The following is a 12,341-nucleotide window of genomic DNA, read 5'->3' as shown; positions in this document are numbered from 1 at the left end:
AGAAAGCCATGTACGCTAGCATGATGAGCTTGCAGTTGCAAGCTGTCATTATTTTGGACCATAAAACTGTAACATCCCAAAAATACGACCCAAAAATTTCATTTTCATAGTTACTAAACCCATATCCCAAAACATCATCAATTTCAAAAGCAATGTGAACATACGATAATCATAGTATTTAATCAAAACAAAACATAGAAAAGTACTATCAGAGCATAAGTCCCAAAATCTCTACGGCGGAAAATCATAGTGTGGTGTGTTGCGATCATGTCGGGCCCATTCACTCGAGCTGGAAGTACCTGAAACACACACTGAAACTGTAAGCACAAAGCTTAGTGAGTTCCCCCACCATACCACATACAAAATAAACATACTACCAAGCATATCCGTGTGCTGGACTACCCCCTTCTGTCTATTTCAACCGGATACTGTCGAGCATATCTGGGTGCTCGACTTGCCCCTTCGGTCTATTTCAACCGGATAATTCCGAGCATATCCGGGTTCTCGACCTGCCCCTTCGGTCTATTTCAACCGGATACTGGGTCTATTTTACCCTTACCAATACCATATAATATCACACATAATTCACAGAATCGTCAAATAATACACGCACAACCGATAATTATCACAAAGACAATCATCATGCTATATCATAACTAGTGGGTCGTACCTGGTGCCTGACCCACGAATTCTACGAAAGGAGACTCACCTCAACTTTGGGTGTCAAATCGTACTCAACGAATGAATCATGAACTCTTCTTCCGATCGCACAACATAAATTTCTAATTAGCCATTAGATTACATTATGACTCCAAGATCCAACCCTAATTCATGTCTTTAGGAAAAAGGTTCCCTAATCCTTGCCTTATTGGGCCTCTTCCTCCCAAGGCCCATTTTCAAAACAACCCAAAGTGTCCAAGCCCAATCACATAAACTCTAAGTCCCAAAAGGTCCAAATACCATCCATCATAGCCCTAGGCCCATAGGCCTTAATCCACAGGTGGGCTTGAGGCCCAACATCCAAAAGCCTAAAAATCACTTTTGTCTATTGCATGCGTACACTGATCTTGACCAGATACGGGTGGTTGACCCAATACACGCAGCGTACCAGGGAGTACGCCTAACGTACTGGCCAGCCAACCCAAAACCTTCTTGTGACTTAATCCATTAAGCCCTAACGTCCAAAAAATAAGTTAAGAACCCTAAAAACGTCCTAAGCCATAAAGTTATAAACTTTATGCTTTTGCATACATGGATGGGGATTAAGACATTGATTAAGTCCATAAACATACTTAGTTGATATCTAATACTTGCATGGTTGAGGCTTAACGATCAAGGTCCGATTTTTATGGCTCCTAACACTTCCAATAGCCTAAAAGGACAACTCATATTGACTGAAACTCCTTTAACTCAAAGAATCTCAACTATGGGACCAAAATATAACATTAATCACCCTAAAACTATATCTAAGAATGCAATGGTCAAGGTTTAAGATTTATACCTCAAATAGGTTAGAAATGATGCCAAACTTCTGGATCTACAAGCTCTGTTCACGTCCTTGCTTCTTCTCCAAACACCTTCTTCTTCAAAACCACCAAATAACACCAAAAATGCACAATGTAAGCTCAAAATGCATGCAAGAGGTTTAGGGTTCAGTTCTACCACTCTAAGGGAACTGGACGGTGAGAGAATGAGGGTTGTGAGGGATACAAGTTCTTTAAATAGGGTGCAAACCCTAAAATTTAGGGTTTGCTTCGGGCCAGACTATGTCCAGCGTACGCAGGCACTTCCCCGATTCGCGCCTCACCATGTGTACACTGTGCGTACACTATGTACGCCCAACGTACGACCCTCACCCATAAAATACATATATTTTTTTTTAATAAGCCGCATAAGAAAAATACCTGACGAGCCGAGCGTTACAAAAACTCAATCACGGTTTTGCAAAAAAAATGGATATTATCTCGTGCGGTCCTAACGGACATCCTAAAACACTAGTCCAACGCATCAGACGTGATGTCATATGCTAATTGACGAAGTGCGGCTGTGTATTTTTGTAAGGGAGTGAAACCGGGTATACCTCTAGCATCGGGACGTTGTTGGAAAAAACAACACTCCTTCGTTAAATCTTCAACTATAAGTTCATATAAAATTTTGAACATTCTGAAGCGCCTTCGAAAGTAGTACACTTGAAAAGTGGCATTCTCGTGAAAGTAGTCTTGTATCAAGAGTTTGTTGGCTTCTTCACGGTTTCTATAAATATATCTTCGTGTTCTCTGTTAAGAACTTTCGGTTGCGCTACTGCATGTAGATTCATACATTTGCTCTGCCATTTGAGCAACAACGACAACAACATCAAACATAAATTAAAATTATTCAGAAGACGAAGATGATGACATTTTGTAGTGATTGTGAGAGCAAAAGTTATAGAAAGGTATAAAAATTTGTTTTTGGTTTGAAGAAATAAGGTTGTGAGAGGTTTAATTAAAAGTATATATATATATATATATATATATATATATATATATATATATATATATATATATATATATTAAAATTGTGACCATTTAAACGAATGGTCAAGATGGGATAACCAATCAAGTTTTGAGGCCAAACTCTACAGAAGTGTGGCTAGACCGCACCCAAAACCACATGAGGGGGCGGTGTTCCCCTGCCAAGTGGCAAGGGATGCGGCCAAACCGTACCCCACTCCCCCACGCCTTAGAGTTCTAAAATTGTAAAGTATACCTGAGTAAAAGATTGTATCAAAGAAAAAGGTGTGTAACGACGCGATTTATCAATTGATTTGTCATGAATATTACCTAAGTTCTCTAATTTCCTATGAAATTCATTTTCAGCTTTGTCTTTTTTCAGAGCTTGTAAAAGCTCTCTCCTGCAATTTCACCTTTCTGGTGATTTTTTTCTTCTGTGTTGGTAACATGAACTGGTTATTTAATATGTATTCAGGCTATTAAATGCATTTTTGGAGCTCATTTAACTTCACAGACATATTGAGAGGGTAAACTTAAAAATTGTTGAATCAATGGCGGTGTAAGTGAAGCTAACGTTATTTTCCTCCTAAAAGCTGCACGATAACACAGTAGCTGAAGCAGGAATTCTTAGGGGCTAAAATTTTGAAGACGAAGGTAAAATTGCCAAACATTTAAATTTCGATATTCAAAAACCTATATAATAGTATTCCAATTCAATCTCAATAAATGAGAAAGATGAATGAAGAACTTGAAAGGGGGAGATGAGCTAGAGGGCCTGAAGACGCGTGAACACCGTCCCCCCGGTGGCTTGCCTGTGGCGTCTCTACGAAGACGGACGAAGACGAGGCTCCCTATTGGTTGGCTTCCCGTTTTGACTGATTGGAGTCGTTTGGAGACAATACACAAATAAAAAAAAAATTCTTTCACAGTTGCAGGTATGCTAATGGAGAAGACGATGGAGACGTCGTTTAATAGGAAGGAGACACATTTTTCAACAATTGTCAATTATAGTCCCTTGAGTTTGGGCGAAAAGCAAAACAAACCTCTTCCATAATTTTCTTCTCAAAACTGATTTATAAAATTTACAAATTCCACCCTAGACTTTTATATTATTGTTATTATTATTATTATGCTTATTATTATTATTATTATTATTATTTTCTATGTTTTTATTAATTATGTTTTTTATTTAATTTAATATTAAAAAAAAGATAAATATTTTGGAGTGGTGACCATTTCCTATGTCTAGTGGGTTGGTGGTGAAGCTGACATGGCGCAGAGGTGACAACACTTTTTCGGTGGCTTGGGTGTGACCACTCCCCATAGCCTAATGGTAGATTGATAGGTGAAGCTCTTCCTTCATTGATAACTAGTAATACCTAGCTTTTATTACTAGTGACATGTCATGCTACTTTAATGATTTGTCAAAGATTTTAAATGACACATTTTCCTTGATGACCGATCAAAGGTTTACTTGATTATCCCTTCTATTTTTTTTTTTTTTTTGAAAGACAAATCTAACCTACTCCTAAACTACTCCTTAATTCCACCTATGTCCACGACAAGACTTGAACCCTAAACCTCAAGGATGAATAACAACACCTATACCGTTAGGCTAGAAGCCATTTGGTCACATTCAGATTTGTGATAATGGCTTTTTTAAATGCAAAAACAGACTTTATGCCTCTAGAAGACCAAAAATTAACATTAAGGACCTATTAAACCAAAACCAAATTCGTAGGGCTACAGTGAAATTATCCCATTAGGATATCCGCTATCCTTATATATATATATATATATATATATATATATATATATATATATATACACACACACGTGAAAACAATTCCACATCATCATCATGCATTTCACAACAACCCCACTATATATTTGGGGATGGTGTTCACTAGTGAAGAACCAGTGAAGAAAAGAGATACAGAGAAAAGGAAGAGAGAGATAGACGTAGAGACTGTGGTGAATGTCCGTGATAGCTAGGGGTGAGGATGGTGCGGTTCGGTGCAATTATTGGCCCAAACCGAACCGCAAACCGCAAATGCGGTTGTTGGATTTTCAAAACCGCAAGGTGCGGTTATTTGTGCGGTGTGGTTTTGCGGTTATTTTATGCGGTTCGGTTTCATGCGGTTGCGGTTCGGTTTTTAACTGCGTGGATTTAATACGGGTTTTTTTTGAGTTATTAGTTGCACGGATTTGTAACAGTCAAAACACATAAACATTGAAAGCTATTAAATTTCTAAAGTAGTGATCACTTGCTACTTATTTATTGCTACTAATTTCTACTAACCTGTAAAGACAAACAAAACTACTAATTTATAAACGAGGACAAATGCATATTGTGATTTGTAAAAGTCACACATATTTGTAAACAACTAAGAGAAGAGAGTAATTGGTAAGGCTAGGACTTGTTAAAAAATGCACAAACTTTGATTCAACCCCTTAGTTTTTCTTTTAATACGTATTATAATAATAAAGTAAATAATAAATATTATATAATTTATTTAAATTATTTAAAACGGTGCGATTCAGTTATTTACGGGTTTTAGAAAAATAATGACCGCAGCACACCGCAAATTTTTGGTTTTGGCAAAATTATAAACCACACCGTTGGTTTTCATTTCGATTTATCGATTTCGGTTTATACACGTTTTTCGGTTTTTTTTTAGTTGCGGTTCGGTTTTTGCTCATCCTTACTTATCAACACACAAACTATGCTTTGGGTTGATGTTCAGAGATGAAAATCCCTTCCACACATAGGATACATATGCGAGTAAAAGCCTCCGTACGGATGGGCTTAGGTTATCCTCATTAACAATCCAACACAACCCAAATGTCTAATAAAAAATAGTTTCTCTTTCCTACGTAATCTAATTAAACCAAATTTTTTTACACACATTAGCAACTCATCAAATCGAAATTTTTTATTTAAAAAAAACATAAAAGTATATCAATATTAGTCTTGTTTTGTAGAGAAATTTATTTTATGCTTTTTTTATGTATTTTATTTATTTTTCTAATAAAATTTATTCTTCCTTTTTAATAAGATAAATTCTTTATAAAAAAAAAAAGAAATAGAAAGAAGAACTAGAAAAAAAAAAGAGACAAAGTGGTGAGCTAGGTGGTGATAATGAACCGCTCACACGAAATTGTTGCTTTTTTATTTTTATTTAAAACATTTTTTGGTGAGCTTTGCTGATCGGCTCACTCACCATTGGGGGTAAGAGTCATCATCGGTCTAGTCCGCTTCTCTCCTCTCTCCGGCGAACAACATCCACCTCCTCCGATCTGGCTTTGTAACTCGATTGAAATGGATTTTAACCTCATTCATCACTAGAATGGCTATCTGCTTCTGATTTTTTTTTTCCAGATTTTAATTGAATCTAGGGTTGAAATCAGAAACAAAACGCACGTATCGAACGCACGTATAATTTACTTCTTTTTCCAAGATGGGGAGGTCTAGTAATGACGTCAGCAAGAGCCATAAACTCAAGCAGATCGACCTCTACCTGAAATTGTAAGCCTTGAATGTGATTACCAGCTTTCTGTGAGGGTTTTTGTTTTAAATTTGAAGTGTAAATTTGGCTGAAAATGAAAGATGGATTTCTTTCCAAGTCTTTTTTCATCAAGGTTTAGGGTTCGTGTTAGATTTGTGATTAAAACTTCATTTATCTTCTTTCTATTGATTTATATTAATCTTTCGTGTAATGAAGATTCGGACAATCTCAAATTGACAGCTTCTGATGCTAAACGAGAAATATATATGTTGAGTTTCATGATTTCATGAAAGATTACAGGGAACACAGGTTTGTTATAGCTAATGCTTTTTCCAATTTCATGTTGTTGATCTGTTAATAACTCATATAGTGATCTACTATATTCATTATCTTTTTGTAGCATTGACATCGATCATGGGTGTCAAAACGAAGTTGATAAAGCTTTTTAAAGGAAATACAGAACTACTTAATTTTGGGTCTGAATATATTTTTCCCAAAAGAATCTAGAATCATCTTCCCACAAGAAGATGAACCTTGTGATGTATAATGAAAAACATGTCTTGTCTTTATATATTTGCATTTCTATTTAAGGCTTATGCAATAAATTCCTATCTTTGTTTTCGGTTGGTGATTCTGTTAAATTCCAAAACGTCTTTGTTTTCGGTTGGTGATCTTCTTTAAATGCATTGGGGGCCATAACCCTCTCAATGAACAATCGAGCTCACCATTAACCAGAAAAAGATGTCTGCAGTCTAAAGTCTAAAGAGGTGATTCTGTTAAATTCCAAAACGTGATTGATCAAACTAACATTAAGTTTTATTAACTTGATCTTCAATGTTATATACATATGTCAGCTACTAGTTATCACCATGGATGAGGTTGATAACAAGCTTCTTGATCTGTTTGCTTATGAGAAAATGAGAGAACCCGAGAGATTCGTTACACACTCCTGTAGTTTCATTGTTTCCTAATATATAATACAATGGTTATATTAGTGTTTTCATTGACATTTTCAGACATGACATAGATATAAACCTTTGCATACTTCATAAAAATTGTTATCCACATCAGTGTCATTTGACGTATCTTCCTCCTCTCTAAAATTAGGATTCCAACATCATTTATGGATGTCATCTGATATTCTTTGACAAAGCTAAGCATGATATGAAATGGAGAAAATCCATGGATGATGGAATAAGTTCAATCTTATAAAATAAAAATGGGAATTGGTTGATATTCCTAGAAATCATGAAGCTATAGGGGACTTTACCTCTCTATGCATATATGATCCTTATATGAAGTACACCAGATACTATATACAATTGGTATTAGCCATTCCAGCTCAATGGGAATTGAAGGTCCATCAAATGGAAGTGAAATCATCTTTCTTGAATATGGATGTTTGAAGGAGAAGGTTACATTGATCAACCAAAATGATATGTTCGAAAAAAGAGAGGAGAAGAAAAGTGTGTAAACTCAAGAAGGCCATGTATGGGCTTAAATAGGCACCATATGCATTGTATATAAAGATAGATGAATACTTAACATCAAACGATTTTACAAAATGTGTACACATGAGCACACATTATGCATCAACGAGAACAAATTTTGTATGTCCGTATGTTGATGATCTTGTGTTTATATGGGGTGTTCAATAGAACGACGAATAAAATTGGTGTATAAGAACTAAGAAGTCTATAAGAATTAAGGAGGTGTGTTAGAAACAAGGTTCTAAAAAGCTTGTCATGGATTCGTTATGGCGCGTCATGACTTCAAGGCTTATACTTAACGTAAAGCTTTGACAAAATGTCGTCTTATATATATATATATATATATATATATATATATATATATATATATATATATATATATATATATATATATATATATATATATATAGAGAGAGAGAGAGAGCTAGGTTCAGGTATTTAAACTAATTATTGTATATCTATCGTATGCTATGAGAATGATAAAGAAAATATGCTGTTTGATAATATAAATACGTTCAATTTTACATAACTATTGTCATTAACACACATTCTCACTAATTAAATCGTTTATAAGGTTATTATACACTTATTATTATTATTCTCATTTCTGGCAGAATGTTTTATTGGGTCGTATTCGGTCAGAATGAAAATGAGTGAAAAACGATGTATGAGAACAAAAAAAAAAATTAACGAGAATGTATGAAATTGACGATATTCTTGTAAAGTTGAACGTATTCGCATTGTCAAACAACGGATTCTCTTAGTAATTCTCATACCATACGATAGATGTACAATAATTAGTTTGAATAGAATAACCTAATCCTATATATATATATATATATATATATATATATATATATATATATATATATATATATATATATAGGAGGGTTCAATTGAGAAAAAAAAAAGGTTGAGAATGGGGGAACCATTCTCAGCCAATCATTTGTGGCAAACTTGTAAATAATCCAAATACATTAATGAGCGGTGAGAAATTTCTCTTCGACTCCATCAATATCTTCGTCTCTAATCTACACATCACCACTACATCTCTCATCCTACCACATAAGCAACCGTGAATCTGGGTCACGGAATCCACTTGATGGGGACGATCTAGCACCGCCATCAGAGGATACGATTTAGCACTCGATTTAGCAGCACCATTGCAGATCCAACTCCGATTAGGGTTATCGTCACCATCTCAGACAACGACGACCTCGAACTTCATCTTTGTCCTTCTCCGACGACCGCTAAGATAAAATAAGCAGCGTTACAGGGCTCGATTTCCATGGAAACCACTAGTGTAATGGGAACATAATGTGAAGTTGGAGTAGAAGCAGATGACGGCGCCGACGATGAAAAACCACCACATTGTAGCTTCCTACAATCAACAGGACCAACATCTTTAGAGGAACACTCCCCCACCAGCCAAAGTATCATGTTTTTAACATTTTTAAAAAAATTAACTTGTATGCACTCCAACTGTTTGATGAAATGCATAAACTAAATTACCACGTTATATTCACATATGAATATGTTTTCTCACCTGAATTTATTAAAAACACAAAACAAATATGCAAGTTTATATGTTATTCATATGTGAATAACATAAAAATTATATATATTTGTGAAAATACATTGTAATATTCATAAGTGAATATATTCACAAGTGAATATACCTTGTAATGTTCATATGTTAAAATACTGTATAATATTCATAAGTGAATATATCATCTGATATTCACAAGTGAATATACTATGTAATATTCACATGTGATATACCATGTAATACTATGTAATATTAACATATGAAAATATCATTTAATATTCATAAGTGAATATACCATCTAATATTCACAAGTGAATATACTATGTTAATATTCACAAGTGAATAGATCGTCTAATATTTAAATATGAATATATTATGTTTATTATATGCTATACTCATATATAAATGATACTTAAATTGTAAAAAAAATTAATCATACTTTTTATTCATAAGTGAATAACGAATGTACTGTAATAAAACATGATGCATTTTTATTCACTTATGAATAACGATAGCTGAAAATATAAAAAAAATAAATTTGTAATAAAACCTGATGCATTTTTATTCACTTATAAATAACGATAGCTGAAAATATAAAAAAAATAAATTTTTTATTTTATCTTATAACTATATCAATATAGATGTCTATTTGTAGAGAATAAAAAATCATGAATTTTGGTATATTTAAAATCATTTTTCGATAAAAATAGCTTCTTAAAAATTAAAAAAAGAAAAAGAAAAAAACTATGTTTTTGTATATATTAAGGTAATGATTAGCATAGTTTAAGGAAACATGTTTTGTTGGAAAACACATGTCTATTCATTTCTCATTTCCGCTGGTACGACGGAGGCTTTTGCGTCAAAAATAAATGAGTGGCTGAGAATGATTCCCCCATTCTCAACCTTTTTTATTTTCTCAATTGAACTTACCTCTCTCTCTCTCTCTCTCTCTCTCTCTCTATATATATATATATATATATATATATATATATATATATATATATATATATATATATATAATAGTAGAAAATATATCAAAAAATTATTAATAATATACAAAATTGCCGCCTCATGTCACGCCGTACAAACGACATAACTCGCCACAGTTCGTAAAATCTTGAGGCTTAACATTGTTTGGTCCTAAAACCAAATAAAAACCATAAAGTTCAAACAGGAAAATATAAAGATGATTTATTTTAGACAAAATTACAAAAATGGTCCCTGTGGTTTGCCAAAAGTAACAAAGTCAGTCCCTGCTAATTTGTTTGATGCAAATGGCCCCTGTGGTTTGCAAAACTTGCATAGATGGCCCTTTTTACTAACGCCGTTACTATTTTGCCGTTAGGGACTGAATCTGTAAGGGCATTTTCGTCTTTTCAAGTATAAAGGGACTGAATTCGTGATATTTACTAAACCATAGGGACCATTTTTGAAATTTCTTAGAAAAAAACAATTAAATTGCTAGGGGAAGGGCTCAAACTCATGACCTCCACCCCTTAAATTACCAAAGCCTTAACCAATTTAGCTGAATGATCTCTTGGTTTATTAACCGAAAAAACGGTTAGAACTAGCGACCCAAAAGAATTTATACATTTTTTATGTCATGAGTAGTGTTAATTATTACTATTTCAAAGATATAAAAAAACATTTTTTACAAAAACGAATTTTTTATACGAAAACGTATTTTTTAAAGACAAAAAATATATATTTTACGTAAAATAAATACATAAAAATACATACAATTTGTTTGTAAAAAACTATTTTTTTATAGTGCGACTAAAATACATTTTGTTTTATTTAAAAAAAATTATGTAAAAAAAAGGTTTTTATAATTTATTTATTGTTTATGTTTTAACGATTTTGTTAATATATAAATTAGTTTTAGGAAAGTATAAACCAAGAGAGCATTTAGCTCAATTGGTTAAGGCTTTGGTAATTTAAGGGGTGGAGGTCATGAGCTCGAGCCCTCCCCCTAGCAATTTAATTGTTTTTTTCAAAGAAATTTCAAAAATGGTCCCTGTGCTTTGGTAAATGTCATGAATTCAGTCCCTTTATACTTGAAAAGACGAAAATGCTCTTACAGATTCAGTCCCTAACGGCAGAATAGTAACGGCGTTAGTAAAAAGGGTCATCTATGCAAGTTTTGCAAACCACAGGGGCCATTTGCATCAAAAAAAATTAGCAGGGACTGACTTTGTTACTTTTGGCAAACCACAGGGACCATTTTTGTAATTTTGTCTTTATTTTATGTTTAAGTTTAACTTAGAGAAAATTATCTAAATGGTCTTTGTGGTTGACAAAATAGACCAACTTTAGTCCTTATGATGAATTGTTTGCATAGATGGTTCTTGTGGTTTCAAAATGTTGCAAATATGGTCCTTTTGCCTAACCGTTAACTTTTCTAATTAATTCCTTTGTGAAATGACACATTTTCCCTTCTTATCATAGGGTCCGTTTATGTAATTTGTTCATTCCTCATGGACCATTTTCGTAATTTTGTTTATTATTTATTATCTTTTTATTTTATTTATTTATAATGATTATGAATTAAATTTTTTCACGTTTTGTTCGAATATAATGTTTGATTTTTTTTTAAATATTTTTTCACTTATATTTTTTGACGTTTTTGTTTAAATAAATTTCTTAAACTTTTTGACGTTTTATTTGATACATTTATTAATGTCTATTTTATGCTTAGTTCGAATAATTTTTTTAAGGTTTTACTTGAATGCATTTTTAATGGGTTTTTTTTTTTTTGGTTTTTACTAATATTATTTTTAGGGAAATTGAGTAATCTTTCCATTTTTATTGTATTTTTTTAAGTAACCATTTTTTTTTCTAAATACGTATTATTAAACGGGTCAGATCCGACTAGGTACTATGGTCTCTCTGTCCAAGACACTCATTTCGTACTATATTTTGGACTTCTCCGTTCCGTTCCAGGCTACTCTAATTTCGAAAAATGTCTTCTACCGGTGAAGATCACCAACATTTGTGGGTATGTATCAATTTTTTGTATGATTATATGTGACTATTTTAAAATAAAGTTGAAGTGTTTTTTGTATGACTATATGTGATTATTTGTAAATAATTCGTTTTGCTTTGATTTCGGTGGTGAATTGTGATTAATTGGAGCTAATCACATATAATCATACAAAATTGAAGCAAAACGAATTATTTTCAATTCTCTACTACTGTAAGAAAAATAATCCATTTAATGACAATCAACCTCCAAAATCGAATAAAAACGAATTATTTCCAATTAATCACATATAATTATACAAAAAACACCTCAACTTTA

The 12,341-nt window shown here is 33.0% G+C and overlaps 1 long non-coding RNA gene across 1 annotated transcript; it reads left to right on the top strand.

The window, feature by feature from the left end:
* The first annotated feature begins 5,612 nt into the window (after positions 1 to 5,612).
* Positions 5,613 to 6,610, top strand: LOC145133404 (uncharacterized). The gene is made up of 3 exons (XR_013718575.1): positions 5,613 to 6,021; positions 6,218 to 6,310; positions 6,402 to 6,610. It is a non-coding gene; the product is annotated as an uncharacterized LOC145133404 (long non-coding RNA).
* Positions 6,611 to 12,341: the final 5,731 nt, after the last annotated feature.

The sequence above is a fragment of the Lactuca virosa genome, chromosome 8 (genome assembly GCF_052849685.1).
Source record: "Lactuca virosa cultivar CGN04683 chromosome 8, Lactuca_virosa_CGN04683_v6, whole genome shotgun sequence".
Classification (NCBI taxonomy): domain Eukaryota; kingdom Viridiplantae; phylum Streptophyta; class Magnoliopsida; order Asterales; family Asteraceae; genus Lactuca; species Lactuca virosa.
This window is presented reverse-complemented; position numbering and strand designations above follow the sequence as displayed.